This window comes from Rhyacophila brunnea, unplaced genomic scaffold (assembly GCF_057557595.1).
Source record: "Rhyacophila brunnea isolate RB1 unplaced genomic scaffold, BYU_Rbru_1.0 scaffold_12, whole genome shotgun sequence".
In the NCBI taxonomy this organism is placed as follows: domain Eukaryota; kingdom Metazoa; phylum Arthropoda; class Insecta; order Trichoptera; family Rhyacophilidae; genus Rhyacophila; species Rhyacophila brunnea.
This window is the reverse complement of record NW_028232774.1, coordinates 13,082,853-13,101,229: the sequence shown is the minus strand read 5'-3', so window position 1 is coordinate 13,101,229 and position 18,377 is coordinate 13,082,853.

Here is an 18,377-nt window from a genome sequence, read left to right as displayed (position 1 = left end):
CGACACTCGCTCTCCGGATAGGTTTTCGTATTGTTTGCCTCATTTCAGATTAGAAACTATTCCATAGGTTTTTAATGACACATTCGCGGACACGACATCTATATATGTCGTATTTTGTGAGATGTAATGTGACAGGACGTCCATAAATGTCCTGTCTGTGGAACGGAATACGACACGACGTTTCTAGAAGTCGTACTTTGGATTAAAACAATATGTTCCCTGCTACTTGTGTCAGGGTACGAACATATATCCATTAGATAGTGTCGTATCTTACGACTTCACTCAATTCTATATACAGTAAAACCTCGTTAGTAAGAACACTGATAATTCGAAATTCGCCGTAATTCGAAATTTTCCCGAAAATAAAGTCCCTTCAACATTATTTTCATATAAAACCATACCTTTAATTCGAATTTCGTAATTCGAAATGATTTTCGAGTCCCTGGCATTCAATAAATTGTAACAAAGTACACTATTTGATGAGCCAGTCATTGAAAATTGTGACAGACTTTTCTTAAAACATCAAAAATTACTTATTTTATGATGGTAATAAAAATAATCCTGACATTTTATGACCCAATTCGATAGGCACATCCATCCATGATCAGAAACGAAATTAATGAAAATCAAAAAAAAAGAAAATTTAAAATTTTTTATATTTTTCCCCCATAGAATTCGTAATTTGATTTTTTTTTTCGATTTTCGGTCCCATGGAATTCGTATTAACAAGGTTTTACTGTATCTAAATCGAAAATTTTAAAAATTAATATTTTTATGTGTTATATCACTAACATGTATTAGGTAACATGTGTCCGCGAATGTGTTAATATATTCACCAACCACATAATAAGTCTGTAATTTTATACAGAAAGAACTCCAAATTTCAAGGTTTTGAGTTAATGATGCCATTCAATGTAGAAAGTATTTTTCTTAATAGTTCAGTCGTAAAATCTTAATTGCATTACTAAAATAAACAACCCTTTCTAGGATTAATCATTATTTTAATTCTTTTCGGGGGATCGCATGGGATGATTCCTTATTTAACTGTAAGACATCATTGAGCATTGCTAAATTCTATTAGACTGAATAAAAAATAATTTCTTTCAGTTAATCAAGGTCAAAAAATTCATCTTGGAACGAGGATCTTTGAGTTGTTTCTGTGTTGGACTAGGGCAGAGATGGCAAACATAGGACATGTGTGTTATTTAGTGACTGTAAGGAAAGTTCGAGTTTCATATGCAAAAGTTTTTATTATATTTAATTTTTAAAATTTAATTCTAGCAACACTAACTTGCTTTATCGGCGTTTGAATAGAATGAATAGATTATGCGACAATTTTGAATATTAGTATTAAAAGAATGAAACTACCTGCTTTTTTCATTGCTTTTGGATAATATATAACTGCGTACAACTATTTTCAATGAATTATTTCAAACTGAAAGTAAAACATTGCTTATAAACAGTGTCATAATTATATTCGAAAGGGCGAAACTGGCGAATGTATAAATTGACCTGATAAGCTACAAACATCTCACGGAAAAAACAAAAAAAGTATAGATTAGGTAACTTTAAAAAAATATATGGTGCTTTGGTATATTTACAATAAATTATTGTGTAAAAATGGGTTTGTTTGTTGCATTTAATTCGACACATTTGTAGAAAAAGGTTTGCAATCCCTGAACTAGGGTATCGATATGACCAATACATTTACTTTTAAGATAATTAGGAGCGGAAATAATATAGTAAACATGGACACCCAACATCTATCTTGACTTCGGTATATCAGATCAAAACAATGAAGTCCAGGTTGATTATTACTATTTTGAATACGTGATGATCATCATTACTTTAGTTTGTAATTTCATGTTTTATGACACATTTTCATTATTTAAATCTTATTTGACGATACTTTTGCAGTACATATTTTCATCTTACACTCAAATGAAACAATAATAAATATTATTTTTGTTTGTAAAAGTAATATTGTTCTATAAATTTTGATATTTTGTGATAGTTAATTTATCTATGACTGCTGAGCAGATACTCCATTTTCCAAGTGATGATTATGGTGGGAGTTTTAATTATGGGGTGGTCTCATTGGTTTTTTTAATCAAATAAAAATCAAGAAAATAAAAATAGTTTACTACTGTATAAAATTTAAAGAAAGCCTTAATGACATATTTACTGTTTTGTAACTATGATACTATGTGAATTATCTTGCACTTTTCCGTTATTCTTGTGAGCTCTATGGTTCCTTGATTGCTTTATAAAAATGTAAATGGATATTTGAAAATATAATTTTATTTTATGATATAGACATTGGTTGCTCTTAATATGGTAATTGACTGCACCACGTTCTCCCATGCAACAAATAGGGTCTCTGTCTGTTACACAACATGTATCTTTGTTTTCTAACAATATTTAATCTAATAATATTGCTCTTGTTTTTTTACATTTAAAAAAATAATCTAAACTGATTTACGTAATGTTTTTTGATCACATGGAATGTATTTTTATAAACATGGAATATAGGACTGGTCTCTTGAAGATGTTTCGATAGGTTTGCGATAATTTATCTGGGATGGAATATTGGATTGACTGTTTAATATGGATGGAATTACCTGCCGACGGAAGGTGAAGATCACCTGCCTCTATAAGATCATTTGGGTAAGTTGATAAGAAATTTCAACAATGATTTCATATAATATGCACTGTAGGTAATTAACTTAATTGAGGTATTGTAATTAATAGCTAATCATCGTCACGTCTGCTGCAGAATAACAGGTTCAATCATTACTATCTGTTTCTCAATGCATTGACAATACTTGAATTGTAATACTATTATCTCTATGGTTGGTTTACTTGGATACAATAATTGATTATGAACAGATCACAGGTGATGGAGATTACTATCGGCATTTAGTGACTGGATCATTTAATTATTTCAATTTCATTAATACACTAATAAATTGTTTCTATGAGTTATCACAAGGGAGCTAAGAAACTCCTTAATTCACTCTTAGTGTTATGTACACTCGGAGATTTAATGATTTTGTCACGGTGTAAATATTCACAACCTAACCACATTTTCACTGTATAGTTGCAAAAATAACGATTATTCTATTTAATTAAAAAACCACGTGAAACAAAATCGACTTTCCGAAAATTTTTTAGAACAAAATTTAATTATACATTGGCATACCATACCGTTCATAAATTCATTGAGTTACAGTGAGCCCCCTCACATGAAGGAATTCGGTAACCAAAATGATTTTATAAATTTTGAGAAGCATTAGACAGCTGAACTAGCAACAAGGCTAAGTTATATGAATAGAATAGGACAAGTGCCTTAAAGTTGACGCATTAAAATGAGAGATTATATTTAGTAAATTCTCGGGCTCGAGAAATTGTATGAAATTTCACTCATGATTAAATTTATAAATAACGAAAACATCCATATAAATAAGTTCAATAATCGTGAGTTTGCCGGGTTCTAAATTTACCATTTAGCTTAGTTTTGTATATCAGTAAGAGGAAAAATATTATTATAAATGCAGATGTATTTAGAAATAGATATAATTTTATTAAGAACTGTTTTTCCGCCTTTGGAAACCTAAATTTAAGTAGTGCTTTTTTAGTCCAATTAATATAATCCATGGGTTAAGATATCTAGCGAGATTCTGGGATTGCAAGCCCTAATCGGAGTTAGTTACTGTAGTCACAACTACTAAATAATAGCCTGATTGCATATCACAAGTACTGACCATTGTCTGTCTGAATATGACGTTTTTGTAAAATTAGGCTTCGTAGGTGTGGTTATAGTTTGATAGCTTAGTTTCCTTAGCATATTAAGTGATCTAACATGATTGGCCCAGGATAATTTTGCCAACCTTCTATTGAAAACTGCATCAAGAGAAAAGATATTTTAAAATCCGAAGCCGGTTTTCCTTGGGTTTCATGTATGCATATTTCTACACCTTGTGGTCGTTTTATTTTTGTAAAGTCATACAGTGGATATGATTGTGATGAAATTACTAAAATTTAGAACAATACCAAGAGATGAGCAGAAAATGGGTTTGCTAGCTCCCTTATGATGTGATCTTGATGATGTATGACGTGTTCGATACATTTTCTACTGAATGAATTTAATATCTTATACTACACCTTTGATCTGAATCGTATTTCCTGTCTACTAACAAAAGACCTGAGATTTTGAATCCATGAAATGTTTTTTTTATACTGTGAGAAACTGATATTTCTGATTATTTTCATGTATAAACGGTTATTTGAAATCATTGTTTTGTGAAAACTATTACATTTGAAGTGGGAAATTGAGAAATCTGTCAGATGTGGATTGATTTGATGGTACATACATATTTTTACAATACAGCATTCATACGTATAATAGATAGATAAATACCACCTATGCATATGTTAACTGTTATCTAGTGAGAATGTGCTCTGTATATTGTAAATTTTCGATACTCATTAGGTTTACATTATGTTGATAATTTCACCCCTTATTACAATAATTGTTGTCATCCTTAAAATCGTCATTTTATCATGGATGTTAGATATTATTAGTTACCATACATATTATACATTAGTTAACTAGAGAATTTACAGGCTCTGAATGTACAGTAAAATTGTCTCATGGATTTCATTATTGGCATAATAATCATGGATGCGTTTGGTACGTTGATACGTAATATTAAGATTTTTTCGATTTGGATTATCTTCATCCCCAATATTAGTATGGATAATATAGAATCTACTGCATTCATCTTGTCTATTATTGATTCATGTAATTATTAATGTGTAGATAAAAACCACAGTAAACAATGCATTGATAATGTTAATGGCTTTATTTATGTAAGAAAAGATGATTGGTCAAACAAAATACTTGCTGCCGTCTTTATAGCAGTAAATTATAAAAAAATCAGTAAATGTGATTTTACTTGTGGCGATACATATGTGGCCATACGATTGTCAAGAAACACTGTTTTCAAATGTAATGGCAGTGATTTTACTTTTTGTCCATTTTGCAATGTATTTCGGTTGAAATATTGCCATGTGGTGTAATGCATTGTAACGTAACTGCTCATCGAATCATAGCAGGTACAGTTACTATGTATGTACATGTATGCGAGATTGACCATCACGATCAACGCAGTCGATCTTCGCATACAAATATAATTAAAATCACACCACGTTTTTTTCTGTGAAGCAGGTTATTTCTAATTAAAATATTATTTTTCTTGCTGTGGCGGGACAAAATTAACTTTGGTTGCGGTTTGATTGTGTACGCATATTTATTATAACATGAATAATAATTATTAGTTATAATTATTAATGTCATGTCAAAAAAGAAGCTATACTATGACCTCCTGTCACAGGAGGTCTGCAAAGCCTGTGTTCCAGCATTGGATTACAAAAATTTTCTATTTATTTTTTCAAAATATGAAACAATTTTAATACGTCATATGAAGTTGTTATTAAAAAGGTTTGATTGTATTTATGTGATTTATGGTCATAAATAGGGACAGATTATTTAAGCAGTATTATATTAGGTTGGGACATTAGCGTGATTAACGTGTTTACGCTGTGTAATGTGTCTTAAGTATTCCTAATGGCTGTCATCTTGTTCAGCTTGTTTAATAATAAATCAGAGAGCGTAACGCAGAATCAAACTTTAGTGAGCATGAGTTGAAAAAATAACAATTTGTTACTATATATCTCATGTTATTTCTCATGTCCACATCGGTGTTCTATAAACATACCACATAAGCCTGAAGTTCGATAGTTTTAACAGAAAATATGACATGGGGCGATGCCGAACAAGAGAAAACGATGTGATTGGTTTCACATAAGAGCTGACAGAAGTAATGACAGTAACAATAATTAAATTTACCCTATCGTTATTTCCACTGCAAAATTACCTAACTGCAAAAATGTACTTTTACAGGAAAGTGAAAAAACCTTCCCCTTTTAAAACATTTTTTTTTTTATTTTAACAAAACACTAAATTATGAATATTTTTTTAATAATCCTTTAATTTTTTTAAATTTTTAACAGTAAAGTGGCAGTGTTCGTTATGAATTTTTGCTTTGAAAACAATTCGCGAGTGGAGAACTACATGGTTCTAAGTGTTTGTCCTCGGAGAAACAAAAGTAACAATGAGGCAGCTTAGAATACTACTTCATTGTTGGGTTTGCTTTTTCAAGGACAAACACTTAGAACCTTCTCGCGAATTGTCACTTATGGAATTTTGCACATGAAAGTTATTACCCAGTAATTATCAATTATGATTTACAGAGTAGTTAGTAACTATTTGCTAATACTTGACAAAAATAAAATAAACCATAATTGAACAAAAAAAAATTTAAGGAATCCCTAACACAACTTTAGATGTCGGTCGGTCTATCAAATCTTAATGATCATAAAATAATATAAAAATAACAATGTTCTTAGGCATTTAAAATAATAATTAATGGAGAAGTTTATCATAAAACTCCCAGCTGAATTTCGGAAGAACATTTTTCAAATCTTGAAGGTGTTTGAATTTTTCTGGTTTAATTTTTAGCTTTCTCTTGTACAGTTGGGCTGGTTGAGCGTTTTCGTTTAAGGTTGCAAATGGCTTTAATAATAGCTTCCATGAATCACTATAATTAAGTTTAAAGTTAAGACTACCTATTAGACTAGAGCTAAGACTACTAGTTAAGACTTTGGGTCACCTCTTCCGAGACCTGGACAAATTGAACTGAAGACATTAACATTATCATAATTTAAAAAAAAATTTTTTTTTTTTTTTTTTTTTTTTCGACCATGTCCGATCCTGATAGGATCATATGGGCCTCCACAGAGTGGAGGTTTGTATTGACAGATTTTGTTTTTTACGAGAAATGGATGTCAGCCACTTGCTCAACCTATTAGGTCCATACCCTGACACACACAAATTGAAAAACAATTTTTGTACTTGCCAGACCCAGGATTCGAACCTGGGACCCACGGCTTTGTAGTCCAACGCTTATGCCGCGCGGCCACCGTGGGCGTCAAAAAAATAGTCAACTTAAATACTGAACTACCTATAAAGGGTTGAGAATTTATAGTTTCTCTGCACACTTCCACATAGTCAGTGGTGAGTGGATTTTAAGTTTTCGTTCAATTAGGCTATGACAGCTATCTACTTCCATTTGGGTATGACCCTTTTCTGAATACTTATGCACTATTTCTAAATTTATATGGGTTAAAGTTAATCTTAGGAGCGCGTTTGAATGAATTGAGTTTTTGTTTCGGTAACCACAATCATCTGTGTACAAAACAATTTTTTTGGTTTGGATGTTTGCTGCTATGTATGATACTAGAAATTTCACAAGTTTTGTAGAAAATATATTGGCAGTCAAACCCCTTTCACACTGATCCCATAGGTAGCAAAAGCAATCCTTTGTCACCATGTTATAAATAGTATAATTGTGTACATAAAGTTTTGTTTTATAGTAAAGTGCACTCACTCGCTTTCAAAAAAGCGACCAATTTTACAGCTTGCGTATCGATAGTGAACATGGCTATTTCTGCAGGTAATTTCATTGCTTCTTTTTTATCTGCAGCCTTTGATTGTCTCACTTCTTTCTTTTTCTATGTGTTCTGCGTGTAGTTCATTGGAGAGGTTTGACTGTTTAAAAGCGCAACATAAATCGCACTGGTCCTTTGGTTGGTAAATAACAATGTTTTGTTTATCTACTTCACCGAAAAAGAATGATTTTTTTTATCAGGTATGCACACAATTCGATGCTTCTTTCTTTATAAAACTCTATAAAGCGACAGTTTAGAGTCAAATATATTTAGATAGAGTTTAGTAGAGCTCGCTCTGCAATAATGAGATGTTCAAGTATTTCAATAATGTTCAAGAAATGTTATATTTAAACATAACTGACTAGTTATAAGTGTATTTTGTGTGTAAATGTTTTATAAATACCTTAAATCTCTGTCATAGTTTATTTTCAATTGTAAATTATATTTATAAAGACAATTTCGGAGTTTGAATGCAACACCAACACAATACGTCTACACTCACAAAAAAAAATTGCAGATAGATTATTTTGCAGTCACAAACAGTGTTGCCATCTTTTTCTGTGCTGATTATAGTACAAAGGCGTAAAAATTATAGTATTTCTGAAAAAAATATAGTACAGGAACATTTTTCATCTTGAATCCCTTAAAATTATAGTATTTTACATTTTTCGCAGAATCAAAATTATAGTATTGTACTATAATTATAGTACGGTTGGCGACACTGGTCACAAATGAGGATCGTTCAGTTGGCTAATTTTGTATTTGAATTTATTTAGAGAAACCTTATTTTTGTTTGTTGTATAATTTTGCACAGACGGGAGGGGTATTGTATCATTAGTCCAAATAGTGAAAATTGTCTGGTAATTTTGCGGTGGAAACAACACTATGTAATTCATGGGCAGTACATCGCAATCTATGCAATTTCAAGGTTAAGTTTATCACTATTATAAAAATATGTTTTTCTCACCCGAACTATGTCGCTGATTTTGGTATTATAAGTTAGATGTCCATCATATGGTTCTGCATTACGCTCCAAGTTTTAATTGCACATATGCGTAAGTTACAGGTAAAATGAAATGAATTTCTGGGTTTTGGTTTTTGCGTAAGTATGTATTGTTGACAGAAAATTTCTCAAAATGTGGATTACTTCATTACTGTGATGTCAATAATTTAGTAAAAACTTTTTATTCTCAGCAATGATTTTTTTTGTATGTGATGAAATTTTTTATGAGAATAGTTGGCAATTTAGTATTTCTCAAAGGTACTGCATACTCACTCTACTAACATGAACAGAAAATCCTATTTCAGACTAATTCGAAATGGGAACAAGCAATACCTATTGAAAAGAGGTTTAACTGCACACTACCTACACACCCTCAGGTTATCCTGATCTGTGCCGGGAGGTTTTGTATGGCGGCAAGTGAGAGACCGCGAATTTTTTAGCAAAAATAAACATTTTTTTTTTGTAATATATTCAAAGTTTATCATAAACACTTATCAATCATATATGCTAAATGTCTATTTATTGGATCAGTATTCTTCCGAATTTTAAATTATTCAAAACAAACGCCTGAGACTGGCATTCTGTCTTCAAAGACAGGCGAATAAGTTCGCATTTTTTGTATGGCCCGCACTATACGCCCGGCCATATCCGCGAACATGTTCACTTTGGCACAGAACCCCATATTTCACTAATATTTCCATACTACAGTTTTGAGAAACATTGATCTTTTCTAGTAATATTGAAATTATTAGCCGATTGGATCAATATGATTTTAATCCTGCAAAACAACCGGAGTACTATTAACTTTTACTTTTACGCAGTACTATTTATTACTTAGTACTAACAACAGTAAATTTTAGGTGGGAATTGAAAGGAAGTAAAAATGACACATTTAGACTTGGGTTTATAGACAGAGGCAGCTGTCCACACCAGTAACTTGGATATTATGGAATTAACCGTTTGAGGTAGGCATGTTCAATGCGGTGATAGGAGGGTAGATTTTGGTTATCACTGGGTCCATAGGTATGTAAAAAGCGTATACATTCAGTTGTAATATAGTATAAGTCACGTTCAAATTCATTGCCCACAACCTCATCGTTTGATTTGAATTGCATCACTCTTGCCACGAGTGAGAGAAAAAGAAATTGTAAATCCTCACACTTTAAACTGTCACGTAGTAAGCAGGCTCTGGGAGAATGTTTGATGATTAGTACAGTGAGTGCCTAAAAAAGAATAAAATTTATGACAAATGGATAAATAAGTATTTCTTTACGATGATGAAAGTATTATTGTTTGATTTGCAACGCTTCAGTGTCCTCAGCCAAATGTAATGTTTGTTCAAGTTGAAGAATGATAATGGAAATGTGGTAAATGGCAGCCGGTTTGAAGTTGGACATGCCTGCTATATGGTAAGAAACAACTGTTTAAATATTATTCATCAGAGCAAGCAATATAGACGTTTGTATCATTTTTCCAATTTTGTATGCTCCGTTAATTAACCATTAATTTGGGTTTTTAAAACATTTTGTTGCCATTCGGTTGCAAGTCTAACGCAGTCATGCAAAATTGGTATCATAAATGTAACTATTTAATTAAAAATAATTAAAATGGATGTCTATTGTACTATAATGTCATATCATTATTTTTCAATACTTGCACTCAATGCGGCCCCTTCTGTCAAATAGGTTGCGCACCGCTGGTCTAACGGAAACAAAGTATTGATAGTTTAAAGGTGGAAGAATAATCAAGTTTTTAACCTGTTGGCTCTCCGATTGGTCAGGTTCGCGGATATGGTCCCATTTAGTAATTACCCCCATGCTGGCATATTTAATATAAAACTGCTATTTCTCCTAACTAGTCACTTTTGTCTGAATGGTGATTTGAAATACAGAATATTTAAGGTTTTGAAATAATTAGTTACCGAGTACAAATCGAAAGACTATTAATAATATGAATAATTACAAATAATGTCTAAACTGAAACAACTTGCATCAAGTACCTTCGGTCGATAGTATTAATATTATAATTAATTATATATTATTTAAACAGTTTGTAAAAAAATATTGATTTTTATCAGTGATTTATAACCAATATAATATACAATTATCTGTTTTATCAGTTGGATGAAGATGTATCATGGAAAATGATTTATGTAGGTATTCCATATCTGTGGATCAGATATTTGAGGTTTTTTACCAATTAGTTCCAGGATTGATTTTTAATCAAAAGAAAAAGTCACCGATTATGGGTATTTGTAGAACCTCAATTATCTGGTTTTATCCCAGTACCATCCATTCGCCAAGCGTTTAGAGCTAAACCACTACAGAAATCCGAGTGCTTTTTTAAATTACTCTTCTAACATCTGTTACTTATTGTTTACAATTTTTTTCCAAACATTAAATAAAAATGTCATTTAGTGTAAATATGGAAATATCGTTGTTGCGCCTTCAAAAAAGTTTACAGGAGAGGCTAAAACAATAGAATTACAATGCCTGCCGCCTACATTGAAATATTTTTTTAAGCAATTCCAGAATACCTTTTATCATAATCATTATATTTTTTCCTTGGTATAGAAGTTTTTGGTGCAAAAAACCTGTTTTGTGAAATTTATGCACGTAGCCGATTTTGAAGGCACAGCGACGATATGCACTAATAATATTGTGTAAAGCAGGGGGGGGAAAACTTTTTGGATGGAGGGCCAAATTCAAGAATTCAAAATGAGCGGCGGGCCGCAAGTAAAATACCATTTTTAGATATACACTATTTATTATCACGAAAAATAAACATTACAAAAAAATTAATGAGAAGAATGAAACTGTTGTACGTTTTTTAACATTTTTTTAAATTCAGGTGTTAATTTTGTAGTTGATATTCTCAAAACTGCTTGTAAATGGGCATCGGAGATATTTGATCGTAAAGAATTTTTATTGAGGTTCATGATCGAAAATGTTTGTTCACATATATAGGTTGATTGAAAAATAACGAACATTTTTCTTGCATAATCTTTAAGTTGGTGGAATTTGTCTGAATTAAGGGCATTGTAAAATTTGGAGATTTCTTCATGACGATGCAATTCTCTTAAATCAGTGTCACACTGCAGATCAATAGTCTCAAGTTGTAGCTCTGTCGGTAGACTATCAATATATTTTAAAAATAGATCGCGTACCATTGCTAAACAAATTTTAATCTATTGTCAATATTTTTTAAAAAAATTATTAAAAAGTTATTCGTAATCAGAAGTACAATTAATGATGGCGGGCCGCAAAAAAATACCCGGCGGGCCACATGCGGCCGGGTGGTGTAAAGTGTACACCACTGACGCAGATGCATTTGGTTCACTGTGGATCAGTTTCGTTCTATGGATGTATGATGGATGAATAGCGTCACCAACATGGCATTTTTCCTGCCAGTTCTAGTTTTGATTAGTCATTTGGTTTATAGCAGTTTTTGATACCACACAATATTATGTTGTGTTTGCAATTGTTGAAGATATTTCCCGGTGGACCTTAGAAACGTACTTGGTGGGAGTTATTTCTGCCACAAACAGGAGTTAGTAGTAGCATTGTCGGTGTATTCGTATTCTATGAACCACCTTCATTTAAAGAGGTTTTATTATACTTTATACTATGATCCAAGTTTGTGGTTTATAGTGGGGCATAATGTGTTTTGAATTAAAACTATATATTCACTTTCTCAGCTAATATTACAATAAAATTGAGGTTTTTGTAGTTATAAGGTATACTAATAATTGAACTGGCATTTAGATTAGAGACAGTTATTGGTTTTAACTTAAAAATGCTCTGTGTAATTAATTTTTTTGTTTTTGTACTTACTATAATGTTTCTTCGCATGAAATTTACTATTTGATATCATTTCTGGTAACAGCTTTTTATGTCAACGGCGGAATGTTTAAATTTTACCAATGAAAATGTAATTTTCAGGTATTCAGATAAAATGGCTATTTCTTCATCATTTTAATAATGCAACCGACTGGCATTATTGGTATTATATTCTTTTAATTCTTGTGTATTGTATTTTACCACCTTTAATATTATTTTGTTGATTTTGATTGCCTTACGATATTATAAAATTCTTTCACTGCTTTACTATGAGATAGTTATATTTATGGAAATGCATTTTAGAACGTATTTTTTGTTATTATTTATAAACGTTTCACATGTGTCTATTTGTTGGTGCTTGTTGTTGACTAGAGTTATTGCAAAAAATAAACCCCAACCTGTTTTGGTTGTGTTGCAAGGCAAGAAAAAGGCGCTTTTCAACATATGCCGCAGGATGGTGTCAAAATGAGGAAATCAATGTCAATCAGGTGAGCACCAATCATTGCTCTGTTGAATAGCAATAAATAATTACTCTACATTTTGTTTAGTAAATACTCTATTGACTATGGAAATCATAAACAGTCACTCTAACAAGTAAAAATAAGCGCTTATTCTTTTTGACTAGGTCGTCTATGTTGGTTACATGTAAATTGTATGTATACAATTTTGACCTGTACATTATCACTGTGAGGTGTTGTACCGGAAACATATGGCAGTATAGCATTGAGACCAAATGAGCGTTTTTGGATACGAAGTTTATTTTTGCACATGCTTACAAAATGTTCCACGAACGTATCATTTGATCTTAATTTTTATGCTGCAATATGTTTCCAGTACAACCATTCATGGTGATAATGTAAACATTGAATTGAATACGTATAATTTTCCGGAACTGATATTAATTGCTTTGCATGTTATAATAGAGAAATGTTGCGTTGCACTGATATTTTCGGAATTTTTTGCCTTTAATATAAACAATTATTAATTTTGAAAATGGAGTATTTTTACAATACATAGCACAAATAAAACAGATTTCTCATTCAGGTGCTCAAGCTCGTTAAGTAAATTTGAGTTTTTTTGTACAGTTATTTCACTTCATTTAATTGAATTTATAAAAGTTAACGTGTTTCACTTGCATGGTCAGCAAATAAATTTTTATGAAGTGTAAATACTAACATTTAAAATTTCGAATTTATATTAAGTATGAACCTACTCTTAACTCCTCAAAATCTTCCATTTAAAAATTCCCACTGGCAGCGATTTTTTTAAAAATGCAATCGATTCGTCAGTAAATCTAAACGGGGGCTTTGCAACAGTTCAAACCAGTCATGCAATTATTAATTTTTTCCATAACATTTAAAAGATGCACATTTCTTACAAATTGATTACAAAATAATACCCAAAGCATAACAAAATACCTGAAACTAATATCAAACAGATAAGTCAACTTCAATAATAATTATTTTTAGTGATTGAATGTGATTTTATAAAAGAGATACATTGATATTTTTATTAGTTAGTTGGAATTTGTGGTTTTTATTTTTTTATCGACCATATCCGATCCTAATAAGATCATAGGGCCTCCACAGAGTGAGGTTTGTATTAACAGATTTAGTTTTTACGAGAAATGGGTGTCGGCCATTTGCTTAAGTCCATATTCTGACTCATACACAAATTGAAAAACAATATGTGTACTTGCAAGACCCAGGATTCGAACCTGGGACCCACGACGCTATAGGCCGATGCTTAAGCCGCGTGGCCATCTTGGGTATATTGATTTGTTATCGGTGGCCTCAAAATCAGTCAGTGCCTCTAGGTCCTCTAACCTGCCACTGATTTCCACCCCTTTTCAACTGGAATTTGGAAATTTACCAATAATTGTTTCCTCGTATTGTATAACTCCCCCCATTTCATGGCATTGGCAATTTTATTAACAATACAAAGTAGGTTTATTTATTTAAAATTAATTATACAAAATATTTAAGAATGAAGCATTCTAGTAGCCTGGAATGTGGTAGTTAAAGAGTGTCCCATTTGGTGTAATTATGTACAGTCAAACTTTGTTATTACGATCATGGAAATAGCAAGATCTCGTATGTAATGAAACATTTGACATTTTTTTATGATTTTCTCCGTACATTTATAACGAGCTACTTCTCGGGTATACCGAGCAAAACTGTTAATGTGTTGATTGTTTAAAAACAACATTTCCTACCCTAAGCAATATAATTCGACCAGGCAGTTAACCAATTATTAAATTAATTACCACATTTAAATAACATGCTAATTATATCTAATGGTCCCCTAATCAGGACACAACAGCTGTGGCGTTCGCGCTGTAAGGATTAACTAGACCGATGCTGCTGGGATCGTATTACGTTTATGACGCTACTTAAGTGTCTAAGTACCTACTTTGTGTTTTCGCCGACAATGAAAAAGTATCCACGCATATGCTTAAAATTGCATGTAAAAAATCTTAGCTTTGTGAAGTTAGTAGGTATCCACCAGCGCCGGAGGCTCAGCACTTCTTTACAATACACCACTCTTGTAGTTTATGAATGCCATGCTTGTTTCGGGAATTTTTACGATGGTTTTCAGATTTTTTATGTTCTATGCTTAAATATAACGTGGCGTGAAAAATATTATATAACAAAAAACGAGTAATGCTTATAACGAGCAAATTCAGTCGGTCCCATCTTCCTCGTAATAACCAAGTTCGACTGTATATTTTTTAGTGCCCTTATTTCTGAGCTGGTATTGACAATTATGCATAATAGTAAAACCTCGATTATCAATATTTCTATATGATATTCATTGTTGTTTTTAATTTAATACAATGCAATTTTTTTGTAGTACTTATTCCACTTTTAATCAATAGATTAGAACCGGTTTCGTCCTCCTCAGAGGGACATTGAATGAATGACATGAAATGTCCCTCTGAGGCGGACGAAACCGGTCCTAATCTATTGATTGTAGGTGGAATAAGTACTACAAAAAAATTGCGTTTTATTAAATTAAAAACAACAATACAATGCAGTTCCACCATGAATTGACAGTTAACAAAATAAAAGAAATATAATTGCTATGATAAGGACATTATCCTGTAAGTAAAATGGATTTTTTGTTTGTTTTTTCCATTAAGGGGGGACATGCTCGTCGAAGGTCAAAATTGAGTTTTTATTGTATTTTCTAACCATGATCCTGGACACTCCTTAAACGTTGTAGATAATCTATTTATATAATTTTAAAGCCTTATTATCCTTTATAGTTATTTTAAACATTTGGTGGCTGCATAAAGTATTTTTGTTACATAAAATAGTATTCTTTTAAACCTCTCGCTCTAATGTTTTAGAATATAGTCATATTTCGGTACATAACTGTGCAGTGGTGTTAAGATTTTTTACGTTTATTAATTTTTAAACGCATTTATGAAATTAATAGTATAATTAATTACGAGATAATTTTTGTAAAATATTCACGATAAAAAATTATATTGATAATCTCTGTGATCCCAAATTTGACAAGAATTAGGCATTTTATTATTCAAAAAATCGGCAAGATTAACACATTTGAAGATGATTCTAAAGATATTTATTATAAGCTATGTCTTTGAACATTCAAGTGTGATAAACATTTTATGAATAATGATTGCTTTATAATAATTATTGACCTAAGAATAAGGTGGTGTTTTTTTGAAATACGCCATTTCTTTTGTCATTCCCCAGTGGTTAAGCTACAACATACGGCCGTAGCCATAAATTGACAAACTATAATTGAAGTAGGGAGTAAAATGATATTGACGCGCGTGTTTGAACATGTACCGTTTAAAAAAAAATAAAAAAAAATTCGGTGAGGTACATGTTCAAACACGCGCGTTAACATAATTTTAATCCCTACTTTAATTATAGTTTGTCAATTTATGACTACGGCCGTATGTTGTAGCTTAACCACTAGGGAATGACAAAAGAAATAGCGTATTTCAAAAAAAACTACCTAATTTTTAGGTCAATAATTATTATAAAGCAATCATTATTCATAAAATGTTTATCACACTTGAATAGTCAAAGACATAGCTTATAATAAGTATCTTTAGAATCATCTTCAAATGTGTTAATCTTGCCGATTTTTTGAATAATAAAATGCCTAATTCTTGTCAAATTTGGGATCACAGAGATTATCAATATAATTTTTTATCGTGAATATTTTACAAAAATTATCTCGTAATTAATTATACTAATAATTTCATAAATGCGTTTAAAAATTAATAAACGTAAAAAATCTTAACACCACTGCACAGTTATGTACCGAAATATGACTATATTCTAAAACATTAGAGCGAGAGGTTTAAAAGAATACTATTTTATGTGACAAAAATACTTTATGCAGTCATCAAATGTTTAAAATAACTATAAAGGATAATAAGGCTTCAAAATTATATAAATAGATTATCTACAACGTTTAAGGAGTGTCCAGGATCATGGTTTGAAAATACAATAAAAAGTCAATTTTGACCTTCGACGAGCATGTCCCCCCTTAAGTAACTGGTTTTATTGTTGTCATGTCGATTTCTTCACCCTAATTTAGTCGAGATAAATGAGGTTTTACTATATATAAACTCTTTAAAATAAATATTTCTTACTATGTGAGCGAAACACGTCTCGTAATAAATAATACTATGCAATCATTATACAATTATATTATTTATTATTACAATTATAGTCTTACAATAATTATAATTTAAGTTTGTTTGAACGATATACGATTTCAATAATGGGGTATTTATTCTTTTCTATACAAAAACAATTTTAACCGATTCACTGTGGGGCATTTAATTACTTTTTAATTACCACATTTAAATAACATGTTAATTATATCTAATGGCCCCCTAATCAGGACACAACAGCTGTGGCGTTCGCGCTGTAAGGATTGAAAGCAATTTATTATCGGAATTAAAATTTATTGAATCAATATGGAAATTTCCTCAGAACTAGTCGAAAAAGTTTAATATAAGAATATAAATTTGTTGTGTTAATTAAAAAACGATATTGTTTAACTAACAGTGATGCAGGTCTAGTAAAAATAATATATAATAATAATTAGTAATTTTAATTAGGTCTTATCTGACAGGAGACGGCATTTCATTGTAGTTGGTAAAATTAATGCTTATTGCATTATTAGGGAAAAAAGTCATGTCGCATGTTGGCATTATTAGTTTCTTGATAACTTGTATATTCTTCATCTGAAAATAAAAAAACTTTCAATTAAACATGTGTTTCATTTAATTTTGCCTACTTAACCTAATCACAATTTATTTTAATCATGAATAATGTTTTTGATTAATTGATTTATTAGTAGTAAAAGTCCTGCCTTTTTTGATTCAAAAAGATTTTATTGTATGGCAAGGTTCCTATGCGTATAAGTAGAACACACTGAATGATCCTGATGTAATGAACCATGGCCTTCCCGGATAAGTGTAAGTATCTGTAGAATGCAGAATGGGGTGATTGTTCATCTGTTTTAATTGATACCCAACACTGTGGCCTTGTTGGTTTTTGAAGCACCGTGGCCTGCTCGTTTTTCAACGTGTCTTAATTTAGAGCTGTTGGTAGCCCCATTTTTAAAAGATTTGGTAATGTGGAAAAATTGAATGTGGTTCGATTCGATCATATGAAAAATAGGAAAAGTCCATTTCCGGGGTTCACCGATATATTCATCAGTGATGTGTAGTCATTTTTGCTTGTAGGGATGCTATTGAAAAGATGCATATAATATACAAAAGTACCATCAGTTTTGTGTTTTGTAACTAATCGAATCTCAGTGGGTATTAGGGTGTGTGATGTTCTTAAACATCTTTACGTAATGTGCGTAATATAGAATATGAATATGATAACAACCAACCATTAAAATCTCTAGCGATGTATAACATTTTTTAGTATAGATAAGATAAGTCTAATCGGCCCTCA